Source organism: Lepisosteus platostomus, chromosome 12 (genome assembly GCF_059453375.1).
Source record: "Lepisosteus platostomus isolate fLepPlt1 chromosome 12, fLepPlt1.hap1, whole genome shotgun sequence".
Lineage (NCBI taxonomy): Eukaryota > Metazoa > Chordata > Actinopteri > Semionotiformes > Lepisosteidae > Lepisosteus > Lepisosteus platostomus.
Window position 1 is genome coordinate 9,480,617 of NC_142622.1, and position 12,462 is coordinate 9,493,078.

Genomic DNA, 12,462 nt, shown 5'->3' on the forward strand with positions numbered 1-12,462 from the left:
CGCTGTGGGTAAGTCATTCCACCAGGGAGGAGAGAAGCTGGAGAATGACCAGGCCCTGGAAGTGGGATCACGGAGAGAGAGTATGGAAAGAGTATGCAAAGCCTGGTGGAAGAGGACAGAGAGCAGAGACAGGGAGAGGAGGCAGGGATAGAGATAAGGTACTGGGATGTGAGCAGCCGCAGGGAGTCTAGTGGAGGGACTAGAGTAAAAGAGTTGGACTAGGAGAGAGAAGGTTGACAGCTTCTTCCAGACACCCACATCATTTCCTGGCAAGAACTACCCAAGTTCTAAATGCAGTTGCCAATTGTTTTCATTTGAGATCTCAGCCTAGTGCTTCACTGTCGTGCCGAAGTCCATTGAGTTGGCTTTATCAATGCCCTTGGGGATCCTGAGTACTTGAATCAGATCTCCTAGCAGTGTTCTCTCTTCAGGGCTAAAAAGGTTTAGTTATTTTAGCCTGTCAGTGTAAGACATTCCTTTGAGCCACAGAGTGCATATGTTTGCTCTTTTTTGGACTAATTCCGAGGCTTTTTTCCGTAACACAGGAACCAAAACTGTACACACTATTCTAAATTAAGCCTTTCTAGCACACTGTAAAATTTTAACATAGTACCCCTTGATTTAAATTCGGAACTTTTACTTTCTATCTCAGTGTTCTGCTTGTTATTTTTGTGGCTTCCCCACATTGTCTTGGCTGACGAAATGACTATGTTCTTCACATGCTTTTGTACTTAACTGCACTGCATTTTGCATACAAAAACAAACAAAATATCTATCCTTCATCTTTTTTGTAGATCTACAGCCACAGGCAGATAGTTTGGCGCATTTGCTAATGATATCCATATCTTTTTGTCCTGCTCGCTTTGAGAAATGCTGTTAAAGGGGGTTTCCCAAGGGGGCTTTGAGCTTGAAACCTATAGAAGACAATGAACTCCCTCACCAGCACAGCAGCGTACTCGCTGTCCCACCCCAGGAGCAGGAGACTTGGGGTTATGTCTTTTCTGCATGGATAAGAACCTTTCTCTGCGATCCTTCCCCAGAAGAGAGTTTGATCCATCCCTTCGGACTGCCTTTGTGCTTGTTTCCTCGTAATCTCACACGACAGAATTACAGATGGGCCGCCACTGAAAGAGCGAACGATTCCCTTCTAGGCAGCAAGAAATCTGTCCCGTGTTCTGTTATATGCTTGTACACATTTGGGACAGAATTTGGCATGTAACAAGCACTCCGCTTTGATGTTCTGTATCCAGTCAGGGCTGGCTGGATAATAATGTGTGTTTTGTGATCCAGTGGGATTTCTGGAGGGAAGAAAGAATTATACTCATAAACGGATCGGTGAGAGGCAATTATATCAGGTGTAGGTTGCCAGTAGCACTTGCACAAGATAATTTGACCTTGCATGTTCGCCAACGTTGCTGCCTTTGTTTGGTCACAAAATAGGATTCCTCTACTCACATGTCCTTACCAGACCCATATCCCTTTTCATTTAATTGTGCTCCATGTCAGAGAAACCCAATATTTTAAAAGGCAATCAGCTGCACAGATAAGCTGTCACATATAGCCCCTGGCTGAAGGGCTTAGCACCTAGTTTCATGATTTCACAAACATATCCCTCATCTGGCTGTTGAGAATATTTGCTTTTATTGTAATAGCTGTTTTTGCTGTTGCTCAAAAATGACAAAAGAACGTCATGCTTAAATATGAATAATATAACGTATTTACAAATGCACGCAGTGCCAGTGCACTCTTCCCTGCTGAACGAAAACAATCTCCTTTCTGCAGTGAGATCTCGTCGGCCTTCGACGTGCCACAGATCCTATTAGACAATGTCACACTTTGGTGGGACATTCATCACACACCCTTAAAATTCATATCGCTGTTATGAATATAATTAGAGCTGCTGTAAATTTGCTCTGGGCATTTGACGTCAGCATGTTGGAGCGGTCTCCTGGACATTTGCACCTGTGTGCTCACTGTGCTTTTTCACATAAAGGAGGAACGCTATGTGCTGAAGTCATCTGTGTAAATACAGACTGTACAGCTTTTAGGAGGGGTACTGAAGATATTCACAGGCAAACGCAGCCGAGAATTGATTTTTACATTTTCGTCAGCATTTTCTAGAATGACCATACGGAGTTTGTTCACCCAGCTGTCAGTTTCAGACACAAACAGAAATGTACAGTATATGCATTTGATTTGGCGTTTTTATTTTCAGGTAGATTTTTAATATTATATTGTCCTGCTGTTGTGGGTAGTGGTAGTGTTTTGTAATATTGTTTTTGTTTTATTCGAATGCCAGCTTTTTGGTTATTAAATGCAAATAGACTGTGAATGGATGATTCAAAACAGTAGTTCTCAAATGTTTTACCCATTAGGTCACATTTCCTTTATGTTGCAAGCACGTAATCAATTACAATACCTTCCTGAAGGTTTTCTCATCTCTAACCTAAATTTACAGATCAAAATACACTTATTAATTTACATTTTTAAGTACAGCTCTCAAATCTTTTACAGCCGACTACATTATGTACAACATATTAGGTTGAGGAGGCATGTTATACCTGCAAGTAATATATTGCGCATCGCAAACTGTCAGCCACAGCTGGAGGAATCAGAGACATGAAGAGGAGTGCATAAAAACCTTAATTAGTGAAGGCCATACAGTGTGAAGAGTGTGAGCAGTATGGGGCATTGATTTGGACTCAGGACTCATAAGCTGCCAAGCTGTGGGCTCAAATCTCCAAGCGGAGACACTGCTGGTGTATCCACGAACAAGGTGCTGTACTTCAGTCACATCGCTCCAGTAAATCACACAGTTGTGTAAATGGGTGCAACTGTAAATTGCATGGGATAAAAGCATCAGCCAAATACTGTAGATTAGTAATTTGTATGCACTGGTTAACACCCCCACTGTGCCTCCAGTGCTAGATCACCCTTCACTGGGAATAACAATACCGAAGAATTAAGCATACTGAAAGGAGCAGGGACTGTTTTAGTAAAAATGTTGGCTTAACCCCCTTGGCTGAGGGCTGACCTCCTGGCCAGAGGGAGAGGAGGAGGCTGGGACCCCCCTGCCGAGTGAGGAGTGACCTGGGGGCAGCTGCAGCTGGAGGAGGGATGCAAACAGATGTCTGTGATGTAGAGAAGGGGATCACCTACAGTATTTATAATGTTTAAATGAGGAAATGACATCAGGAGGAAATGACATCATCATGATTACGAATTGCTGACAGCCGGGTCTGATTGAAATTAGTTGTTGGCGTCCCTCCTGTAAGTTTTGTTATAAACTCCATTTCGAGGAGACAAAGCAGACATACTGCACAGCACCAGATAATAAACCACATTATCGCACGTCTGAATAGGACTACAATACAACCATTTTTCCTAGCTGTAGTTTTATAGGTTTCAACTTTTATAAGCTTTCTAGTTCTTAATAAGAAGTATTTTTTTTCAGCTATGTGAATGGAAAAGAAGGGCTTATCTGAAACTAGCTGAATGCAATAAAAAAAAAAATCTTTCCTCCCAGGAAGGAAGAGATGCTGTCATCTTTTTCTCGGTCGGCCTCAGTGCATAATTCTTCCACAGCGATAACAGTAACTTAATAAGAACTGTATTGTTTACCAGGAGACGCACTGTGGACCCTGAAATGTCACTAATGGATTTGAAGAGGATGCTAATGTACGGTCAGAGGCAGCGAGCAAAGCTCTTGTATGTAAAACACGGTTATGAAACGCAATTACGAAAGCCAAAGCGGCAGACTTAAAGCAGAGAAATGGATGTGTGGGAGCACATTATTAAACATTTTAGCCTTTGATGATGAAAAACGACCATTCCAAAAACGGACAAAACTCTTTCTGAAGAAATACATTTTTTTTTTTGCTTAGCTGTTGTCATCGCCGCTGTTAGTGGTTGGGTTGTTGTTTGGGGCTGAACAGAAAATGAATTAACATGAAACTCAGTTTGTTGGGGGGTGGCGCAGTGGCGCTGTGGTTAGCATTGCTGCCTCGTGGTGCTGGGGCCCTCGGTTGAATTGCGGGCGCGCTACCTGCCCAGAGCTTGTGTGTTCTCTTTGGGTTTATGTGGGTTTCCTTCCAGTCCAAAGACACACTGGCTGGTGAATTGGCTTCTGGGAAAATCAGCCCTGGGAGGGACTGGGGTCCTGTCAGAGCTGTACCTTGCTTGTGCCTGTTGTTTGCTGGAATAAGCCATGGCTGCCTCCCTCCTCCCTGTATGTGATGAAGCATTTAGAAAACGGATGGATGAATTATTTAGGTAGTTTCAAGTGAGGTGGTCTACAGTGTAAGCAGGACAGCCTTTGGCCTCATGCTTCAAGGTGTGCCTTCTTCACAGTGGCCAGCCGATGGCCAACCATTGACAAGAGGAAAGTTCCACCCTGTAAGACTGTGGCACAACCTAAGACAAAGGGCTTGGATGCACAGTGGAAAATAATGGATGGAGGGAACGTCTGTGTTTTTCCAAGCTTTCCTCTGCATGAGGCTGCCTGCCAGTTCTCGTTCATTTTGTTATAAATTAATCAGACTGCTACAGTTCGACATTTGCACACATTAAATGGACTTGAGTATTTCTTATTTATTTTTAGTTATACTGAGATGAATAAAAATGCAGCCAATAAGAACTGGCAACCAGTAAAGGGATAATTTCACGCCGAAATAAAGAAGCACAACTTTTTCGGCTACTGACCCTTCGTCAGACTGGAAGAAGGCTTAACGGTCGAAACGTCGTCTTTCTTCCTTGTGCTTTTCTGTTTTGGAATTAAAATCTCCTCGTTCCTTTCCAGCCAGCACACATTTTTCCAGCCCAACATTGTCGAAGACAGGTGTAGTGGCTTGCTAGGCTGAGCTCCTGCTTTCCCAGTGTGGTCCTGGCTGGACACAGCACATGCAGAGACATTATCCTCTGGTAGGAGCTGCTCACCGCATTTTTGGGTGTTTGCTGCTGGCACAATTTTATGGCCACTGATCAGGATAAAGTAGTGTTGTCCAGGCTGGGCAGTTGCTCCTGCAGTGTGCAAGCAACAGGCGGTGTGGTGGCTCTGGGGCCAAGGATCTGCGCCTGTGGTCGGAAGGTTGCTTGTTCAAATCTCACAGCCGGCAGAGGAATCCTACTCCCTTGGACCCCTGAGCAAGGCCCTTAACCCCAACTGCTCCAGGGGGGCTGTATAAATGGCTGACCCTGCGCTCTGACCCCAAGCTTCTCTCCCTGTCTGTGTGTCTCATGGAGAGCAAGCTGGGGTATGCAAAAAGACAAATTCCTAATGCAAGAAATTGTATAGGGCTAATAAAGCAATCTTATCTTATCAATGGAGCCACTCAGAAGCCTGGAACTTGACATTTTCCCATCATGTTAGTGTGGGAGATGCCCTTGTGCTGCCTGGCGTGATTGTTGCTCTTAGAGGATAAAAGCGGTGTCTTCTGATTTATATTGTGCGCTGGAGAAGAAATGGTAATTGTTTTGCCCAGGATTGATTGCAATCAAAAGGCTGTTTTTTGTTCCTGACGTTGACATGGATTTTTAAAATCCTCAAAGAACAGAATCTTTCATCGCAAACAAGCAAGAGGAAGGGAAAACTGAAGAAGCTATAAATGGAGGGACATTATGCAAAAGCCTATTTACATGTAACTAGTGAATTATTGCAATACTAATGAAATCAACAGTGGAGTGCACTTCACATAAATTACTCCGTTTGGTAATTAATTTCCAGCAGTTACACGTACTAGGGACATATTGGTCCACTGTTACATATTACTCTTCTACAACAATGTTATATTTTTTGCACGGTACGGTTAACGATTCAGAAGATAGTAACTGTGAAATAAACACTCTATGTTCGCTCTTATAACACGTAGCTGTATTTTAACAGCTGTAGAATGTGCCAGCATAACTCAGCTATGGACGCTGTGGTTAGTTGGCCGTGCTGAGCCCCTGATATGCTGGAGCCATCCTCATTGTAAATTATCCTAAAGAGGAAAGCTTTTAGGCTTGGTGCTGTTTATGAGTCCAATTCGCTCAAGCTGCCTTCTATTGAACTCGAAGGAGAGAATCATCATCCCTCTTTCAAAGGGAGTTAAACAAGACTTCCCAGGAGTTAGTCAAATTCCCAGATCTGCTTGTTTACAGATTCCAACAGGACAAAACCAGGGATCTTTATTTCACTGGCTTATTCAAAAATAATTGGAAACGTGACCTTGATTTTATGATGAATATTAGAATGTCCTGGCCTTCACAAGCCAGGGTTCCATATACTGTATATCTCACTTATATCAATGTCCTTTATGACCTGCATTTTGTACCATAATCCCACACTATACATGGATTTAGCCGTCGTGATTTTGAGTAACCGCGCGGACTGTCTGGGGTTTGGGCATCCGGGACATCGAGGAGCTTCCAGCTCTCCTGGAGAAAGAGGGCAGAGCGGGCAGCCACGCTGTCTGACCTTCTTCTTCCTCAGTCATCGTCCTCTGCGAGATTTCTCTCACAGCCTTAAAGTGTTTGACATTATTGCATTGGACTTTGATGGTTATTGATATTCGACGGTGCAAAGAAGTGTTAGTGTTCGTGATTCCCTAAATAAAAGCGACAGTCATTAGCTAAATAGTAATAAATAAATTAACAAATTACAGTAAATTGGCTCTTAGCTGTTAGAATGAACAGTCTGGTGTTGCTAAGCAATCTAGATCCATGATGAGCTTAGAAGAAAAAAAAGTGTTTCATACAGTAGGTCCTGTACTATTTAACTATGTTGCTGGCTGGTTGTTCAGTGTAAATTAATCCACAATTTAAGTGTAACAGGTGGAAGTGGAAAAGGGATGGCTCTTAAAGGCTCGTACAGGTACATGCTACGTGACCTACAGTACGTGAAAGTCACCACAGCAATAAAGTGAAGAGTTATGTCAGAAACTCATTTGAAAATTCGTTCTACAACATTATTTACATAATATATAGTTTTTTCTTCACTCTGGTATTATTGTTTTACTTTAGAGCAGGGATTTTAAATAGGTTGAGTCGTGACTTCTGCTGCCCCAACACTATAAGCCATAAAGCCATAAGGCTTTGAGTTACCAGCTTTGAATGTGGCTACTGCGAGGGTCTTCGGGTGGGCAAGAGAATGCTGTATTTTTGTCTGACGCGATAATTGGCTTCATGGTAGCTTGCGCCTCCCATTAAAACATATATTTTTAGTTTCCTGAAAAAGTTACAAACACAAAAACTCCATCTAGGATCTTCCTGAGGACACGTTTGTACATGAAAGGATGGCCGGCCCTCACCGGTGCGTGGGAAATAAAAAAAAAAAACAAATCTCTGGTTTGTGTGTTGTATACAGCATTGCCAAAAGCACACGGTTAGTGCTAGCACCTAGTAGGTACTCCTAGTAGAAGGCAGCAATATTTGCAGTGATTGATAAATGTTGCCCTGCATCTGTGAACAGAGTGTGCATGCTAGTGGCTCTTAAGCAGTTAAATCTGACTGCTATGAACATTAGACCAGCAACAGCTAATTCTGTAACAATGCTGATGACAATTATTTCTCAGCACGTTATTAGAAAATGGATATACAGTAATTATAACCTCTTTAGCAATTCCATTGGTGAAATAAGCTACTAATTGTATTTTATCATTGTTCCGCTGCATATAATTAATTTGCTGACCTGCAAACTGTGATTATCCTTCCTAGACGTTACAAAACATGACACGATCCTTTCGAATAAACTCGTTTTACAATAATTGCAAAAACCAAACTGGGCCAATGTATATGGTTTATCAGCTTTGTGAGGCATAGTGAAAATAATTTATATTTCAATAGAAAAGTCTCAATCATGCATTTCTAACTAAATCATATTTATTTCAAAGTACTAAATTGTTCTGTTCTTTGCAGATATATGAAAGGTGTTACTCTTGAGGATACAGTGTCGCGCGCATTAAGCAAAGTAACATTTTGGCTCTTCCAGCAAATAGCATGAAGGTAATGAATTATCTACTGACGTTCTTTTTTATTTTACCTAATGTTTCTGCCTGCACTTCACAGAGATACTGATGCCCTCTGAACAAAGTGCTTTCAGCCCCCTGAGCCATTCTCGTGCTGCTTCCCCAACCTTGTTGTCATCTGGTCTTAAGAGAGTTTCCTTCATCAGGTATGCGATCCCACCTGTTAGGCAGGTAGGGGTAACAGCTCATATCTCCATTCCTGGGGCTTCGGAGTGAGCAACAAGTAAGGGACAGGCAGTGCTCCACTTCATGTGCTTGAGCGTGGGTCATGTCGGCAGCCAAGCGAGATATGAACTCAGCACACAATTGGCAGAGAGCCACTGGCAGTATGTTGGGGTTTATGTTGGCTACTGCTCTCTCCATCTTTCATCAATACCAGCAGGCACACAGTGATGCCAGCGAAAGATGAGCCACCCCTCCACTGTGGAGCTTTGCAATACGCCAAAAGATGAAGAGGTGGATCAATACACTACGCTGGAGGAGCATGGTTGCCCTTCCTTTATCTTCCTGCGCTGATACAGTGAGCTGAGACGTCAAGCAACGACTGATGATTCAAAACAGACTGGGAACAAAATGACAAAAAAATTAAAGACCACTTAATGCACTGAAGCCATTGGGATGTGAAGGAATGGAGGGTTTTTCCTTGTCTCAAGCGTTTTATGACTTCAAAAATGTTTCCAGAAGCTTGGAGCAAAGTATGATCAAAACCGCACATTCTTGCCAAAGTGATATTTCATGAAAATTAAAGTAAATGTTGACTACTAATGGATTCAAGTGATTAAAAGTGACCTTGTTTGAGCACATTTTATTTTCGAAGCAGAAGAGTTCGTTTCTCAGAAGCTCCAGTTTCCGTGCTAGTATTGCAGGTGTGGAGCACGGTTGAATTTTGAGCTGTAATTGGAAACTGACTGTATATAAAGCCCTCCTGGGAGACTGACTTCCAATGCTTTTGCTTCTAACAGTGTGCAAGGTTGCTTCGTTCTGCCAGCCTTCACTGGTATTACCTGCCGAAGACTGGAAATATCCCGTTGAGAAAATAACATTTCAAAGTAATCATGCATTCGTTGTTCTTTAAGAACACAAGAGAGGCTACAGATGAAAGGAAGCGATTTGGCCCCTCTGGCCTGAAGTTAATTGATTCACCCAGTTCGTGTTTCCCTCTTCGTTCTGAAGAAATCCACTGGGTTGACTCTGTCAGTGCCGTTGAGGGCTTCGAGGGCTTCGAGTACTTGTATCGGGTTCCCTTGAGGCCCTCTCTGTTTTAGGACTAAAAATGTTTACTTGCTTTAGCTTGCCAGTGTAGGACATTCCCTTAAACCTCTGAATGTATGTGGTTACTCTTCTCTGGACTTCTAGAGCATGGTGACTAAAATAGTACACCATATTCTAAATAAGGCTTTGTTCACATTAACTTTAACATTCCACAATTTAAATTCCCAGCATATCCTAGCATTCCATTTGCCTTTTTAACTATACACAATGGTCTAGAAAATGTAAATGATGTGTCAACATCAACATAAGACATAAGTCTTTTCATAAGTAGCCTCTTCTATCTCACATTTTCCCATTTTGCATAATTTACATGTTTACTTCCTACATACAGTATCCTGCACATCTACATCTGCCAGTTGTTTGTCCAATCATGAAATCGAAATCTTTTTGAGTTCTATAAAGTTTCTAATCGGGTGTGATTTAGCGGTCAATTTGCTATTTTGGTATAATCTGCAAACTCGACCAGTTTACGAACTACTCCCGAATCCAGATCATTGATATAAATTAATTCGAGCAGTGGCTCTAGTACAGATCCCACTCTATTAGTGGGATCCACTAATAACATCATCCCAGTTAGAGAATTCACTCCTTATCTGCTCCCTCTGTTCTCTATATAATAACCAATTCTCAATTCTAACTCTTGTATTTTCCTGACCGCCCCCCTGCCTGCTATTTGAGAATTAATGATTTCTAGGGACCTTTATCACAAGCATGCTGAAAATCTAAATGCACCTTATCATATGACCAATGTGTATTAATTACTTTTGTTGCTTGTTCATGCCACTCCAACAAGTTAGTTAGTCAAGACCTACCTTTACTAAATCCATACTCCTAGTATGTTTCCACCATATACATGATCAGTTTCAGTTTAGGCCTTATAATCATTCTTGTTATATCATATTCTTATAATATTGCTTGAATATTGCTTAGTTTACTGATAGTGTTGTATATGGGTGTCCTTTATTCTCCCTTGCTTCGTTCTGCCAGCCTTCACTGGTATTACCTGCCGAAGACTGGAAATATCCCGTTGAGAAAATAACATTTCAAAGTAATCATGCATTCGTTGTTCTTTAAGAACACAAGAGAGGCTACAGATGAAAGGAAGCGATTTGGCCCCTCTGGCCTGAAGTTAATTGATTCACCCAGTTCGTGTTTCCCTCTTCGTTCTGAAGAAATCCACTGGGTTGACTCTGTCAGTGCCGTTGAGGGCTTCGAGGGCTTCGAGTACTTGTATCGGGTTCCCTTGAGGCCCTCTCTGTTTTAGGACTAAAAATGTTTACTTGCTTTAGCTTGCCAGTGTAGGACATTCCCTTAAACCTCTGAATGTATGTGGTTACTCTTCTCTGGACTTCTAGAGCATGGTGACTAAAATAGTACACCATATTCTAAATAAGGCTTTGTTCACATTAACTTTAACATTCCACAATTTAAATTCCCAGCATATCCTAGCATTCCATTTGCCTTTTTAACTATACACAATGGTCTAGAAAATGTAAATGATGTGTCAACATCAACATAAGACATAAGTCTTTTCATAAGTAGCCTCTTCTATCTCACATTTTCCCATTTTGCATAATTTACATGTTTACTTCCTACATACAGTATCCTGCACATCTACATCTGCCAGTTGTTTGTCCAATCATGAAATCGAAATCTTTTTGAGTTCTATAAAGTTTCTAATCGGGTGTGATTTAGCGGTCAATTTGCTATTTTGGTATAATCTGCAAACTCGACCAGTTTACGAACTACTCCCGAATCCAGATCATTGATATAAATTAATTCGAGCAGTGGCTCTAGTACAGATCCCACTCTATTAGTGGGATCCACTAATAACATCATCCCAGTTAGAGAATTCACTCCTTATCTGCTCCCTCTGTTCTCTATATAATAACCAATTCTCAATTCTAACTCTTGTATTTTCCTGACCGCCCCCCTGCCTGCTATTTGAGAATTAATGATTTCTAGGGACCTTTATCACAAGCATGCTGAAAATCTAAATGCACCTTATCATATGACCAATGTGTATTAATTACTTTTGTTGCTTGTTCATGCCACTCCAACAAGTTAGTTAGTCAAGACCTACCTTTACTAAATCCATACTCCTAGTATGTTTCCACCATATACATGATCAGTTTCAGTTTAGGCCTTATAATCATTCTTGTTATATCATATTCTTATAATATTGCTTGAATATTGCTTAGTTTACTGATAGTGTTGTATATGGGTGTCCTTTATTCTCCCTCCTATGATTTCTGTGTCGGTGACTGGCACTTCAAGGGTTACTATTGAAATGCGAAGGGATAGATCTGCAGTATTTCTCCTTTTTTAATCAAAATAAAAAGATTAATAATCCCCCCCCATGTCCCCTTCCCCTTTGAAGAGAACGGGTGCCCAGTCTGCTGAGTTAATATGCGAAAGCAATCTCCCTGCAGATTCTAATAAATCATTTCTGCTCTGAAAGCTCTGTTGCCGTTTCAGATTTGTTTCACAAAACTGTACAGCCTGAATCATGCAGTTCATGCTTGCCTTGAATGCACTGTCACCCAGCAAAAGCAGGAAGTATCTGCCTCAGAGAATTCCATTTAACCAAACATTTTCTAGTGCATGGTTACAGTCTACATTCAGCCTTTGGATATTATTAAAATGACTAATAATTGATTAGAGTGATGTCAAAATCCCATCATTCATTGTGACAAATAATGGCTGCCTGTCGATCAGATGCAAATCTCAGTATGAAAATATATAGTGTTTGTTTAACCTTCTGCTCTGTCCTGCATAGAAAAGACACACCATGAAGGAAAACACATTACCTACCATTATTGCTCTTATTTTTTATGATTAAACTGCATTTGAGCCCGACAAGCATGTAAAACTCATGCACAGCTACAGTGTACCATTTTGAACAATTCCTTTTTAGGAATGTCTGCCAGACCACTCTCTTATTATTTCCAGCTCCTTCTCCCTCTCTCTCCATTTTTGTCTGTCAATCATTTACACACCAACTCTCTCACAGGCTCTTGTCTGCTGTGTGCTGGAAATGAATCACAAACACTTTAAAAGCAGTTAAAAAGAAAACAGGCTGAAAACGTTATTTAACCAAACTAAATACATATAGAAAAATTGTTTATCAGAAAATATTACAACAGACGGAGAAATAACCCTTTGCCTACTTTATTCGTACTGTTGT